This window comes from Engystomops pustulosus, chromosome 11 (assembly GCF_040894005.1).
Source record: "Engystomops pustulosus chromosome 11, aEngPut4.maternal, whole genome shotgun sequence".
Taxonomy (NCBI): domain Eukaryota; kingdom Metazoa; phylum Chordata; class Amphibia; order Anura; family Leptodactylidae; genus Engystomops; species Engystomops pustulosus.
The window spans coordinates 78070868-78083788 of record NC_092421.1 but is presented as its reverse complement, the minus strand read 5'-3'; the positions used below and the strand labels follow the sequence as shown (position 1 = coordinate 78083788).

At 40.9% G+C, this 12921-nt stretch overlaps 1 long non-coding RNA gene across 3 annotated transcripts in view; it reads left to right on the top strand.

Annotated features, from left to right (window-relative positions):
* LOC140105704 (uncharacterized) overlaps positions 1-12921 on the top strand; it is a 150771-nt gene that overhangs the window by 27294 nt on the left and 110556 nt on the right. The window contains exon 3 of one of the 3 annotated variants that reach the window (XR_011850625.1): positions 3480-3606. The exons of the other annotated variants lie outside the window; for them this stretch is intronic. This is a non-coding gene — a long non-coding RNA (uncharacterized lncRNA). Of the gene's footprint in view, positions 1-3479; positions 3607-12921 lie in introns of those variants that run through there. 3 annotated transcript variants of the gene reach the window in all.

The following is a 12921-nucleotide window of genomic DNA, read 5'->3' as shown; positions in this document are numbered from 1 at the left end:
CATAATTAGCATATGTAAACAGGAAATCACATGTCTAGGACAGCTGGACAATTAGTGACATCACTTACAGGCAACTAATCAATGGTGTACTGGGCATAATTAGCATATGTAAACATCTCTACATTGGTACATAAACAGGCCTTATACCTACACATATAAACAATCAAATCACATTATTGCTTTTACAGCATAGTATAGGGTTCCGGCAGTATGTGCAAATGTTTCAGTTTGGAAGGGCAGAAATAAAGATTTTGGTGCTTACCGCTCCTGTTACTGTTCTAGACCAAAGCTGGGAGACCTCCGCGCAGGACCGGAAGTAGATTCACTGATGTCTTCCATATGCAATACCATTAAATTCTATGGAGAAGGGAGGGAAGAGGAAGCTACTCTAGGGGTGCAGTGTCCAGTGAGAGTTTTCTCCTTACACATAGCTGTAGTATCGTATCACTTATTACCAGACCTGACATCCTCTGTATGCTACAGCCCTGGCTCATTATCTCTCATCTCCCTCCAGGAGCATCCTTCTCCTACTCCCTTCTCCATAGACTTAACCAAAACCTATGAAGCTTCCCAGAATCCAAAGTACTCCAATCCAAGTCAGTAATAGGTTGATCCGAGGATTTATTCAATATCAACAATTGATAGTTAAAAAAATAATAAATATATAATATAAATTACATGCACATTAAAAATGTCATTCTAACGCGTTTCGGGTTAATAAACCTTTCTCAAAGAGCAGACAAAATCTAAATACATCATTTAACTAACTTACATTTATACAATGTTATATGTATGTTATAGTTAAATGTAAGCTAGTTAAATGATGTATTTAGATTTTGTCCGCTCTTTGAGAAAGGGTTTAACCCGAAACGCGTTAGAAGGACATTTTTAATGTGCATGTATTTTATATTATATATTCATTATTTTTTTACTATCAATTGTTGATATTGAATAAATCCACGAATCAACCTATTACTGACTTGGATTGGAGTACTTTGGATTCTGGGAAGCTTCATGGGTTTTGGTTCGAGCGCCCCACGCCAACTCTCTTTTTCCACTAATGCAACAGGAACCTTGCAGTTGCCGGCAATTTGAGTTGTGGGAGCTGCCTTTATACCAACCCAGTACCTATACACCTATACCACCGGGTAAATATTTGGAGGTTTTTTGCAAAGCAGGCAGAAACGTAATTGTGATTATTTTAGTGCTTCTACTGCAGAACCCCCTCCCCCCCTTGCATGCCTATGCCGGCCTTTATAACAACCTGGCACATGCAATCCCTGGAACTTTTTGGAAGTCTACATCACCTTTTCAGTTAATAACGTATATTTCAAATGTCATTATGCTTCTCAATGTTTGTCACACCCATTGACTACAAACACGGCAACATAACCTGAGGAGGTAAGTATAAAGTTACATCATTTTAAAAACCAGCAACAAAACAGGTAACAAAAGTAATGAACCATAGGTGACCCTCCTGTAGCCCAGCTCCTGCAGATTCTATTTAAGAAGAATGAAATCTCTGCAAAGCTTTGCTCTAATCCCAAGTCTGTAAACTTTAAAGGGGTTACAAGTTCCTGGTTTGCATATTAACCATTATCCACAGGGGGACAACAATCAAATTGTGATGGTCCAAATGCTGGGACTCCCGTGATCACGAGAATGGGAACCCTAGCATTGGGTAGAATGGGGGTCTTGATCTCAGTTATGGGTTAAGTGGGGGGGCTGTCGGATTCGGACTGAGCGCCGGATTTAACTTGTGTTGCAACCAATGCACTTACATATAGCGGGAAGAGGAAGGTGAACTCCGGGGACCTGAGCGGGGAAGCGACACATGCAGGATATTGGGCGCACGATCTTAGTGGATCGCGGCAAAGTTCATTTTCATCGGACAACGCCCAGCGGGGATCGCGACAGCACCGGGTAAGTAAATGTGCCCCAATGCCTTGAAAGCAACTGCTATGAAAGTCTATGACAGCTGCTTTTATCTAGTCCTCTATAATGTCAGAAAGGGTTTGCGTGTGACGTTCATATAACTAATTGAACTACAGGCAGTCCCCGGGTTACGTACAAGATAGGGTCCGGAGGTTTGTTCTTAAGTTGAATTTGTATGTAAGTCGAAACTGTATATTTTATAATTGTAGATCCAGACCAAAAAAAATTTGGCCCAGTGACAATTGGAGTTTTTTTGCTGTAATGGGGATTATGAATAAAGCTTCATTACAGACGCCTTACAGCGGATCATGGCAATCTGGGACTATAGTAAAGCATCCAGAGAGCTTCACCAGAGGTCAGAGGGGTCTGTCTGTAACTATGGGTTGTCTGTAAGTCGGGTGTCTTTAAGTAGGGAAGCGTCTGTATACATCTGATAACAGCAGAGAGGGATGAGTGGTGATTTTGAGGCAACATCGATCCCTCCATTTCTGTGATCCTGATAGAGAGGAAAGAGCTGGATAACGCACGGATAATTTAATGATATAGAAGGAGGGAAAAGACAATCGGTAAATGCAGCAGCATCTTTGAGCTCAAGTCGTTACTTCTGCATTTTTTAAACCAAGAGAACAAAGGACAAAATCTCCAAAATCTGCACATCCGGGCGTTCTTATAGAAAACATTCCCGGACAAAACTTTGTAAATGTCACAGTATGAATAATGTATTTAATCATTTCTTTCTCGATCATGTGACCCTGATGTGTGTGTTATGGCTAAAGAATATGGCAGCTATTGTAGCGCTGTGCAAATGAGGGGTGAGACCTCTGCCGCAAGGTTTTTTTCTTATTTATAAATTAATACATTAGCGTTTCCATTTGTACGGTTTAGTCTCCATAATGCCTTTACCTTGCACTGACATCAGATTTACATTTCTACATATAATTTATCCGTCTTGTATTTAGAAACACATTCACTTTGTTACATTGTATGAGAGATAAGATAAGCAGACGGTTATCACCTTGGTTGAGTTTTGTGTTTTAAAAGCTTTTACTGTTTCACCTTGGAACATCCTTTTTTCATTGAAATTATTAGTCCTGTATCCAGATAATGCAACATTTAGAGATGATAATTGAATGATTTTTTTTTTTAAATCACTTAAATCTTTATAAAGGAAATGCATTGTCCTCGATCTTGAATGTTTTTCAAAGTATATATTTTTAATAGCATGGTTTTGTGAAATTTAAATGATGGGTTCAGCAGTGTGAAAGCAAATGAATTTATAATTGTAATAAAAGTATTTCGACACTGTTATTGCCATGTGCCTGTACTAGGTTATTGACCTAGTTCATCTTTAGCTTGGGCTCTTTAGCCAGATACTTCTCCCTTATTTGACTAGCTTCATCATCAGTTTTAAAGAGAACCTGTCATTGGGAACAAGCGCAATAAATATATAAATTACCTGCGCTGGCTATTAGTCAAAGTTTTATTTTAAAAAATCTCACTGAATGCAGTGGTATTTGCACTAACCTAAATTGGGTGTTTTTCAGATGTTGCTGCTTCCTCGTGTTCTGGTGCTTGTTGAGAGAATCCCCCCGGTTAGTTGCGGAACATCGCTGCTACATCGGATGATGGTCAGAAACTTGGATAAACTTGGACCAAATCATGAAACACTACCACCTAACGCGTTTTCGAAAGCTCCGGCTTTCTTCCTTAGGGCTGTGAGGAAGAAAGTCGGAGCTTTCGAAAACGCGTTAGGTGGTAGTGTTTCTTGCTCCATCCAACTCTCCGTACCAAAAAAGTGACATCACAGGTACCTCCGACAGTGCCAGCAAAGCTGCCAGCCGTGGCTTCTACGCGGCAACTGTTCCTTCGATTTATGAAGATTACCTAGAAAGATCACGATTTGGTCCTGCATCATCCGATGCAGCAGCGCTGTCCCGCAACTAACCGGGGGATCCTCAATGGTAACAGTGGACCGGTCCTAGCTTAAATCTACCTCTTCCCACCAGAATAAAAAGGCTCCACAAACTTTTTCTGCCTTTGTCCATGTTGGCTCCCCCCATCATCTCTTGGCCCTGTCCATCGCTGAGTGCATGAAATGGAGACAAGATCTGCAGTTTCCTACACAAAGCTCATTGCTAAATTCACCATGCAGTGAGAGGGACATCATTCTGGTAGGGAAAGGAAGTGGACAGGGACAGGACTTCCTGTCTACGCAGGCAGAGATTTGACACAGCTTTCAATCGTATCAGCATCCTGAGGACACCAATACAGTAGCTTGAGAAGAAGAATCGCAGGGGCTTGGAGAAGAAGCTGCAGTGATCGTCAACACCTTCTTCCTGTAGTCCCAAGCAGCCGAGGATGAATGCAGCACTTCCTGGACTTCCTTGGTTCTGTCTGTCGAATTCAGCCTAAGTGCCTTAAGAGAGGGCTCTGAGTGCCACCACTGGCACCCGTGCCATAGGTTTGCCACCGCTGCTCTATAGCATGTGCCTCTTCCAAATTATATCCAAATGAGCTGAGAAGAGTCACTTTTTAGAGGGTGGGTGAGTCATTTTAGACACTGCTGTCTTGGGCTCTGTAGCACTTAGAACAATGGTCCCGGAGTCATTGTAAAGCATCTCATCTTTTAATTTGTTTTTGTGTCAGGTAAAGTGCAGCTGCTACAAATGTGGCTTTGACACTTCTTAAATACATGTGCAAGCATTTTACACATAAAAGAATATGAAAAGTCCAACAGGAAACTGGTGCAAGGTCCTTAGTAAATGTGCCTCAATATTCCCATCTCATGGTTTATGGTGACGCACTAGTCTCTAAAAGTGACTCATCTCAGGCAAAAAGTTCCTCTTCCCAGCTTAGTTTTTAAGGTGATTTTTTAACAGGTAAAACAAGGAATACTAGAAAAGATATTTCATACCTTACCTGAGTGGGCTGGGAGTTTAGTGGAGTAAAACCTGGTGACAGTATCCCTATAATTTTGAGGAATATAACTGGGATTTCACAGTGAGATGGATAAAGCAATAAATCACTTCAGCAAAGTCTAGATTTAGACCTTACCTGACATCCGGAGACGAATATGGGATTCAGAAGATCTTATTGCAATACATTGGAGAAATCTCATTCAGACGCTGCAAAATATACTTGTTTTATCATTCTAGAAAATGTGTGTCATTACATTCAAAAACAACACGATAGGTCATCTCAGAATCAAATCTCCATCGCATCTATTTATTTCACAGCAGCAGAAAAGAACTGGTTATGGCTACAGATTTATTACTCGCTGATTCACGATTTGTATGTATGGCTGGAACAGCATGGTCGTTGAATGCCCAGACAAGTTAAATCAGACTAGGCTTGCGTCTGAAAACTTTGTATGGATGTATTCACAAACCTTCGGTATGATGAATAGCATAATACTTTGATAATACATATTTGGTTAATTAATTTACAGTTTCCTTCTAGCACTTATGGTTTTACTCCCAACAAATCTTATGGAAGTTCTTTTCTGTGTGTTTTAAGGTATGCCCCGATCTTAACTAACTGACCTCTGTATTAAAGTGCAATTTGGACCATTGTTGTAATTGGTGAACCTAGCCATTGGATGCAGGGTTATGTCCTCCGTGTCACGGGTGTCCTTGCGATCCATGTCTCAGATCGCAGGCACACCCATGCCCCTCTCCGTGGCAGTGCTGCCCCGGTCCCCGGCCCGCACTCACCTCTCCGCGCTCCTGCTCCCATCTTGGATAGGCGCACGCGCGCCAGCACTCAGAGATTTAAAGGGCCAGCGCACCACTGATTGGTGCTGGCCACTTCTTTGGTTGCTATAGAATCCTGTGGTTTCCATCACTCCTCGCCTGATCTTCAAGCCATATTGTCTGAAGTGATAACCCCCTGTGAGTTCCTGCGTTCCCGTTCCCGTGTTCCAGTCTGTTCCCGTGTTCCAGTCTGTTCCCGAGTTCCAGTCTGTTCCCGTATTCCAGTCTGTTCCCGTGTTCCAGTCTGTTCCCGAGTTCCAGTCTGTTCCCGAGTTCCAGTCTGTTCCCGAGTTCCAGTCCGTTCCCGAGTTCCAGTCCGTTCCCGAGTTCCAGTCCGTTCCCGAGTTCCAGTCCGTTCTCGAGTTCCAGTCCGTTCCCGAGTTCCAGTCCGTTCCCGTGTTCCAGTCCGTTCCCGTGTTCCAGTCCGTTCCCGTGTTCCAGTCCGTTCCCGTGTTCCAGTCCGTTCCCGTGTTCCAGTCCGTTCCCGTGTTCCAGTCTGTTCCCGTTCCCTTCTGCCCTGACCTCCCGTTGCTGACCCCGGATTTGCACTCTGACTTTTGCATCAGTGCCGCCTGCCCTGGGTGTCTGCTCAAGCCTGACCACGAGACTGTCACCTGTGAAGGTACCTCCATCTTGGCTGCCACTGCGGGCTAGTCGCACCTGCGAAACGTCCTGGTGGTACCATGCCGCAGCAAGACCATCCCGCTTTGTGGCAGGCTCTGGTGAAGACCAGATGCCACTTAGATTCCATTACCAGGTATCGGCTAGTACCATCTCCCGCGGTGGTCTAGAGGGTTCACTGATCCGGAGCCCTGATAGGTGTGTGCGTAAACAAATAAAGGAAGCCACATGTAAATGTTAACTGCTGTTTCATCTTTTTTTTATTTATACCATATTTTCAATAACAAAAAGAATGTAACACTACCTGTAACGGGCAGTGCAAAAACTTCCCATTCACTGCTATCAACAGTGGCAGTGATAGGTACGTAATCTTACAAAATGTCCATCATAAGGAGGAGAAAAATCCAATAATATCACGCAGGGGAAAATAGTGGCATCAGCAGTGATACACACATTCAGATAGACCGTATATACTCAAGTATAAGCCGACTCGTGTATAAGCCGAGGGACCTTATTTTAACACAAAAAACTGGGAAAACCTATTGATTCAATTATAAGTCTAGGGTGGGAAATGCATAAGTGCCATCCCATACCCCCACCAGTATATAGGCAGACTGTCTGCCCATGTCCCCAGTATATAGCCAGACAGCCCACCCATGCCCCCAGTATATAGCCAGATTTTGTTTCCGTTGTACCCTTTATAATAACAATTTTCCTAGCACAGAGAAGAGCAATTCAAAGTACATCTCAGAACCTCTGTACAGGTTCCCAGGACTACCCAGTGAACCTGGCTAAGTGTTTTTTGTTGTTTTTTTTTTAAAAAAAACATAGCCTTCGACTACATTCCATAAGAAACTCTATGTAGTGTCCTGACAGGTTCCCTTTAAAAATGTTCAGATTTGCAAGTATATTAATACAGTGAGGCCGGACAAACTTTTTAATGGATGAAACATGTTTTGTCGCTGACTATCTTTATCTTATGATAATTACAATGGCGCTGAGTACGATTCTTCTGTGCCCTTATAGTTCCTATTCTGCAAATTTATTGACAAAGACATTGAAATATTCATAAAGCTGTACTTGTAGAACACAGATCTCAAGCATGTACATTTACATTGTTGGGTGCCGATGCTGAAAAAGAAATTGTATATCTCTTATTATAGAATGTTTAGATGCAAGATAATTAATACAACTCGCCAGAAAATGGAGGCCACTTATGTGACTCTCTCTCTCTCTGTTGCAATGTAAATTAATGCGCTCTGAACAACTGCAAAAAGAAATACCATTCACTTTTGTTTTGTTTTGCCCTTCCTCATGTAGTGCTCAAGATGCTTATAAATTGAAGGTCAAAAGGATTTATCTGCACTTACAAAAAAAAAAAAAAATTATTCTCGACTCAACACCAAGCATCCTTTACAGTCTTCATACAAGTCTAAATTAAATGCTATTCTACGCCGCGCTGTAAAGCAATGGAAAAGATATCCATACATTATGAATCATGCGGAGTGATAAGCACGATTGTTGGGTGCTCTATAGTTCTCCTTTCCGCAAATTATAGACGTACAATTTCAAAGTATGTTTACTTCTCATTATTCCATAGAATGTTTTTTTTTATATGCTTGATACAGTTTAGAAAATCATCTTAAAAAATATTGCTGTTTCTTTAGACCTTGTATAGATGGGGCATAATTGACAGTCACTTGGGGCATCTAGAAGGCCTCCATTTTGATAAGGAATATAAAAAAAATGATGTTCAAAATAGATTTAGTCAATATTTTTGACTTGTAGATTCATACAAATATTCATTGAGGTTGTGAGTGATCTCAAGTGTCTTTTTCTTCATCCAGGATAACATAAAAATGAATTAGCGAGTGACCTCTAAAATGGTGTTACCTTGTTACTTTGACCGGCTCCATCGTTCTCTCATAGCATGTGTGTTTTTCATCTTTTTTTCTTGCTTTTAACCTTCCATACTGATACTTTACTCCTTTTTCGTGGGCATAACATATCAACAATGCCAATCCCAATATTTGGATTGACTTTGTTCATCTTAAAATCCCAATTTGTATCGGCTTTGCCCCATCACAGCTGATTGCTGAGATATTGTAATGGGAGACAATTATCACAGGAATAGCGTACAGCAAATCTACTTGAATGGATCATAGGTTGTGATGAGCAGACCTGTTCTCAACAGACCCGAACCTGAAAGTTCACAGACTATGACTAAGAGCGGTTAACCCAAAACGCGTCAGTCTGTTTATGTATTATAGTGTCATAGTTTATACGGTTGAAAAAAGACACATGTCCATCAAGTTCAACCAAGGAAGGAAAGGGAAGGGATTTAGGGGAAACAATTCTTTTTAAATAAACATCAATGTTATTTAGGTGTAAAAAGGCATCTCGAACCTTCTTGAAGCTCTCTGCTGTCCCTGCTGTGACCAGCGCCTGAGGCAGGCTATTCCACAGATTGACAGTTCTCATAGTAAAAAAAGCCCTTTTGCCTTAAAAACCTTGATTAAACCTTGTTTTCTCCAGACGGAGACAGTGCCCCCTCGTCTTTTGGTTTGATTTAATCTGAAACAACTTTCCACCATATTTTTTGTATGGACCATTCATATATTTATATAAATTAATCATGTCCCCTCGTAGTCGTCTCTTTTCCAGACTAAATAAATTTAGTTGTTTTAATCTTTCCTCATAACTGAGACCCTCCATACCTCTTATCATTTTTGTGGCTCTTCATTAAACCCTCTCTAGCTCCTGGACTGGAGACTTACTTGTGACTTGTGGATTTTATGACTCCAATAAAGTACTAACCATTTGCAAGAACCGAGGTGCCGGAGGAATCCTGTCTTATGTTACTTCATTTAGGGTTTGGGTAACCAATAACACCGTTAACACCCGCGATCGGTGCAGTCGCGGATTGCAGGTTGGGTGAGTCAAAACACCAAGCGCAAACATCTGGCTAAAGTCCGGTTACAGGAACCCAAACTCGCACTATTCATGATGAACGTTTGGGTCTGCTCATCCCTAGTTATTGGTGTAGTTTACTGCTTCCTTTAGGCACTCACACACATTGGATGAAGATTGAGCAACCATCTAATGTGTATGGATGTAATTGACGTAGGGGGAAATAAGGGTTGAAAAAGGGTTGTTTCTTACAACGTGATGCTTTGATTATATTTAACCCTACATATTTTATTTTGGTCGAGATGATATATGGTTCATTGCACTGTACTTATAGCTGGAAATATTGTAAAGATTCTATACGAGATAGTAAACTGCAGATGATTCCACCCTGCTGCTTGTATCATCCTCATGATTTTATTGTCTCCTTGCTGGACCACACTGATCAATTTTATAAATTAAGGTGTAAAATGTTGTTACACTACCAGAGGAAAAACTATAACATGCCACAGCGTAGGTGGTGGGAAAACCATGCTTTGGTGACAGGTAGTGATACATAATATTTCTACATGGCCTTAAAAAATTTGGGCATATTTGTATATGAAATAAAACAATATCATATATTATACCAAGATACTGAGGTTTCCTTACTATAATCTTGTCAAATATCAAAACCTCTTCTACATTTACACTTCCTTTTATATTTTTATGTACTGTTTCGCATAACCAGGCACATGTTGCTATATAACTGTTACATATGTATCTCATTCTCCCACTCTTCTCCTTATACCATGGTCTTTGACCTACACTGTGTTTGGAGCTGCCGCAGAGATGCTACATTGTGTTGGGAACTAACTTGGACATTCTTTTCCCTGCACTGTGTGGGAAGCTGCTAAAGATGATCTTCCCAACAGTATTGTATTGAGAACAATATTTCCCCTGCACTTTTCTGTGAGCTGGCCATCAACTGTTGTAGAAAGTTTTCCACCTTATACTATGCTCTAAACTGCTGTAGGTGATCTTTTCTCTACACTGTACTGTGACTCTATGCTGGAGTAGACAGTCCTCCTATTGGGCATTGCTGCAAACTGTGTGGATGATCTTCCTGCCTAAAACCTTCTGGGACGTAATATTTACCCTAATAATAATTAATAATAATTCCTTTATTTATATAGTGCACACAGATTACGGAGCGCTGCACAGAGTTTGCCAAATTGGCCACTGTCCCCATGGGGCTCACAATCTAATCAACCTACCAGTATTCTTTGGAGTGTGGGAGGAAACCAGAGGACCCGGAGGAAACCCATGCAAACACCTAACCAGTGCTGTGAGGTTTCTGTCCCCAGCCATGATGTAAACTGCTGTGTACCATCTTCGCTTTGCAATATTAAGTGAACAGGGTTGTCAGTTGTTATAGAAAGTTTTTCACCTTAAGCCATGCTGCTAGATAGTGTGGATGATCTTCCCTCTACACTGGGCTATGTTTGTGCAGTGGCAGAGCTCCCTCTTTTGCCACAATGCACAGCACGGCTCACAGCATCGGCAACACAGTGATGTCACTGCATCGCCAGCGCTGGGAGCCTTACAGAAGATAGAAGACTGGAGAGACCAGAGGAAAGGTGAGTATTTTGTTAACTTTTTAATTAAAGGCTGCACTGGCATAAGAAGGAAGGATGGAACATGGTACAAAAATAGAGGGAGCATTACAAAAGGGGGCTTAACAGAGGGGGTAAAGTAGAGCGGTATAATAAAAAGGAGCATGATGGAGGGGCATAATAAAAACATAATGATGGGGCGTTATAAAAGTGGGCATAATTGAGGGGGCATTATAAATGGGAGCATTATAAAAGGGGACATAATGGAGGTGAACAATAAAATGGGACATAATGGAGGGGCATAAGGAGAGAGGGCATTATAAAAGGAGACATAATGGAGTGAGATTTATAAATTGGGGCGTAATAAGAGGGGGACATTATGAGAGGGGGCTCAATAAGAGGCAATAGGAGAGGGGGCTTAATGAGAGGACATTAATTAGAGGGGGTGTAATAAATTAGGGCATAATGAGAGGGGCATTAGGAATTTGGTAGAACTGAGGTAAGTACAATAGTCCGGCCCTCTAAAACCATTCCAATGTCTCATGTGGCCCCATGGGAAAATTTAAACTGTGATCGTGAATAGATGAGCAAGCAGAATCTTCACTCTGACCCATCATAGAGCTTTTTATAGATTTTACACATAACAGAATAGAGCAGCATGCAGTGCATCATCTTTTCTAGAAACTAACTGCTCGTATGTTATGATAAAAAAATACATCCAGGGTCCAAAAATATTCCAGGTGTCTGCGGCCTTTAAGTTCTATTCTCGATTCAAACAATAGTTGATACTTGTTTGCCCTAAAAATCCAATTCCAACAGAAAGACAGCAGATTGGTATGAATAAGGAGCAGTGCAGTGGCAAGTGCAAAGACAAATGACACATCGTTTTTCTCTGATAAGTACATTCAATTAATGTACTTACTACGTCCTTATTCGTAAGCAACCAAATCCTCGGAAACTGCCTTAAATGAATTAAGGATTAAAGATTTTTTTTTTGACACTTCCTGTCATTGTACATTGGGCACATAACACAACGCACTATAATGTTCATTGCACCTTGGTCGTTGAATCAAACGGTCTAAATATGTCACATTGTTGTACATTCTGCCAAAATTATCTTAACAATCAAGGGGGAAAAAAAATTCACGAAGCCAAAGGAAAAAAAGTGAACCATCTTCAAAACCTTAACTTTCTAAGGTATCGAAAGAATGACTTGAAATCCAATAACTTGGTGCATGGTCTGAGTACTATGGGAAATACTCTAATATCGTTTTCTCTTACACTCAAGTTTGTCCCACAGATAGTTTAAAACTATTTACAATTTTAACCATAACTAAATTATTGGGGAGGCGCCAGGGGTACTCGAAAGAAGTCAGTTGTGTTTGGAACATTCTTCTAAGATTTTTTGTCATCAACATATGGCAAGAATAGAATGAAGTCACAAGAAAATCTCATTTTTGAAAATCTTCCTGTCTTTTTGTCATTATTATTGTGTGCATTATATGATAACATGCAAAGAATTGTTTTGTAACATTGATCGGGGGCTGACATTGAAAGACCAGGCACACCTACAGTGATGGGTAACAATGACTTGTTTACACGCATTGAATATCGACAATGGAGCCCGTCTGATGGCACTTGTCATATTAGTTTCAATTATGATGCCACTGATTATCCTGAATTACAATTAAATGCAGCAATTATCTCTAGATTTAGGAAGAATTAATCACATCTGAGAAAATTGTATATAGTTAAAATTAGACTTCTTAGCTTTTCTTCCATTGCTCAGCATCTCATTCCAAAATTATGGAATTGGTCCGCTTTTTGGAATATGTTTACTCTTACTTTTATGTTCATGACCCTACTATAACCCTATAGAGGTTGCACAAAGTTTTATTTTTATCCACATCTAATTGGGTGGTGATCTCACTGCTGGGGCACCCACGTTAAAGAGAATGGACCCCTCCCAATCACATGAGGTCACTCTCTACCAGAGTGCCGGACATGGCTTTCCGCTGTGCATGGCAATTTTTGTGTATTAAGAGGAATGCCGCTTCATTCAATTGGTGAGAATGCAACCCCATTCTAAGTAATTTTAGGAGGTCTGTTCT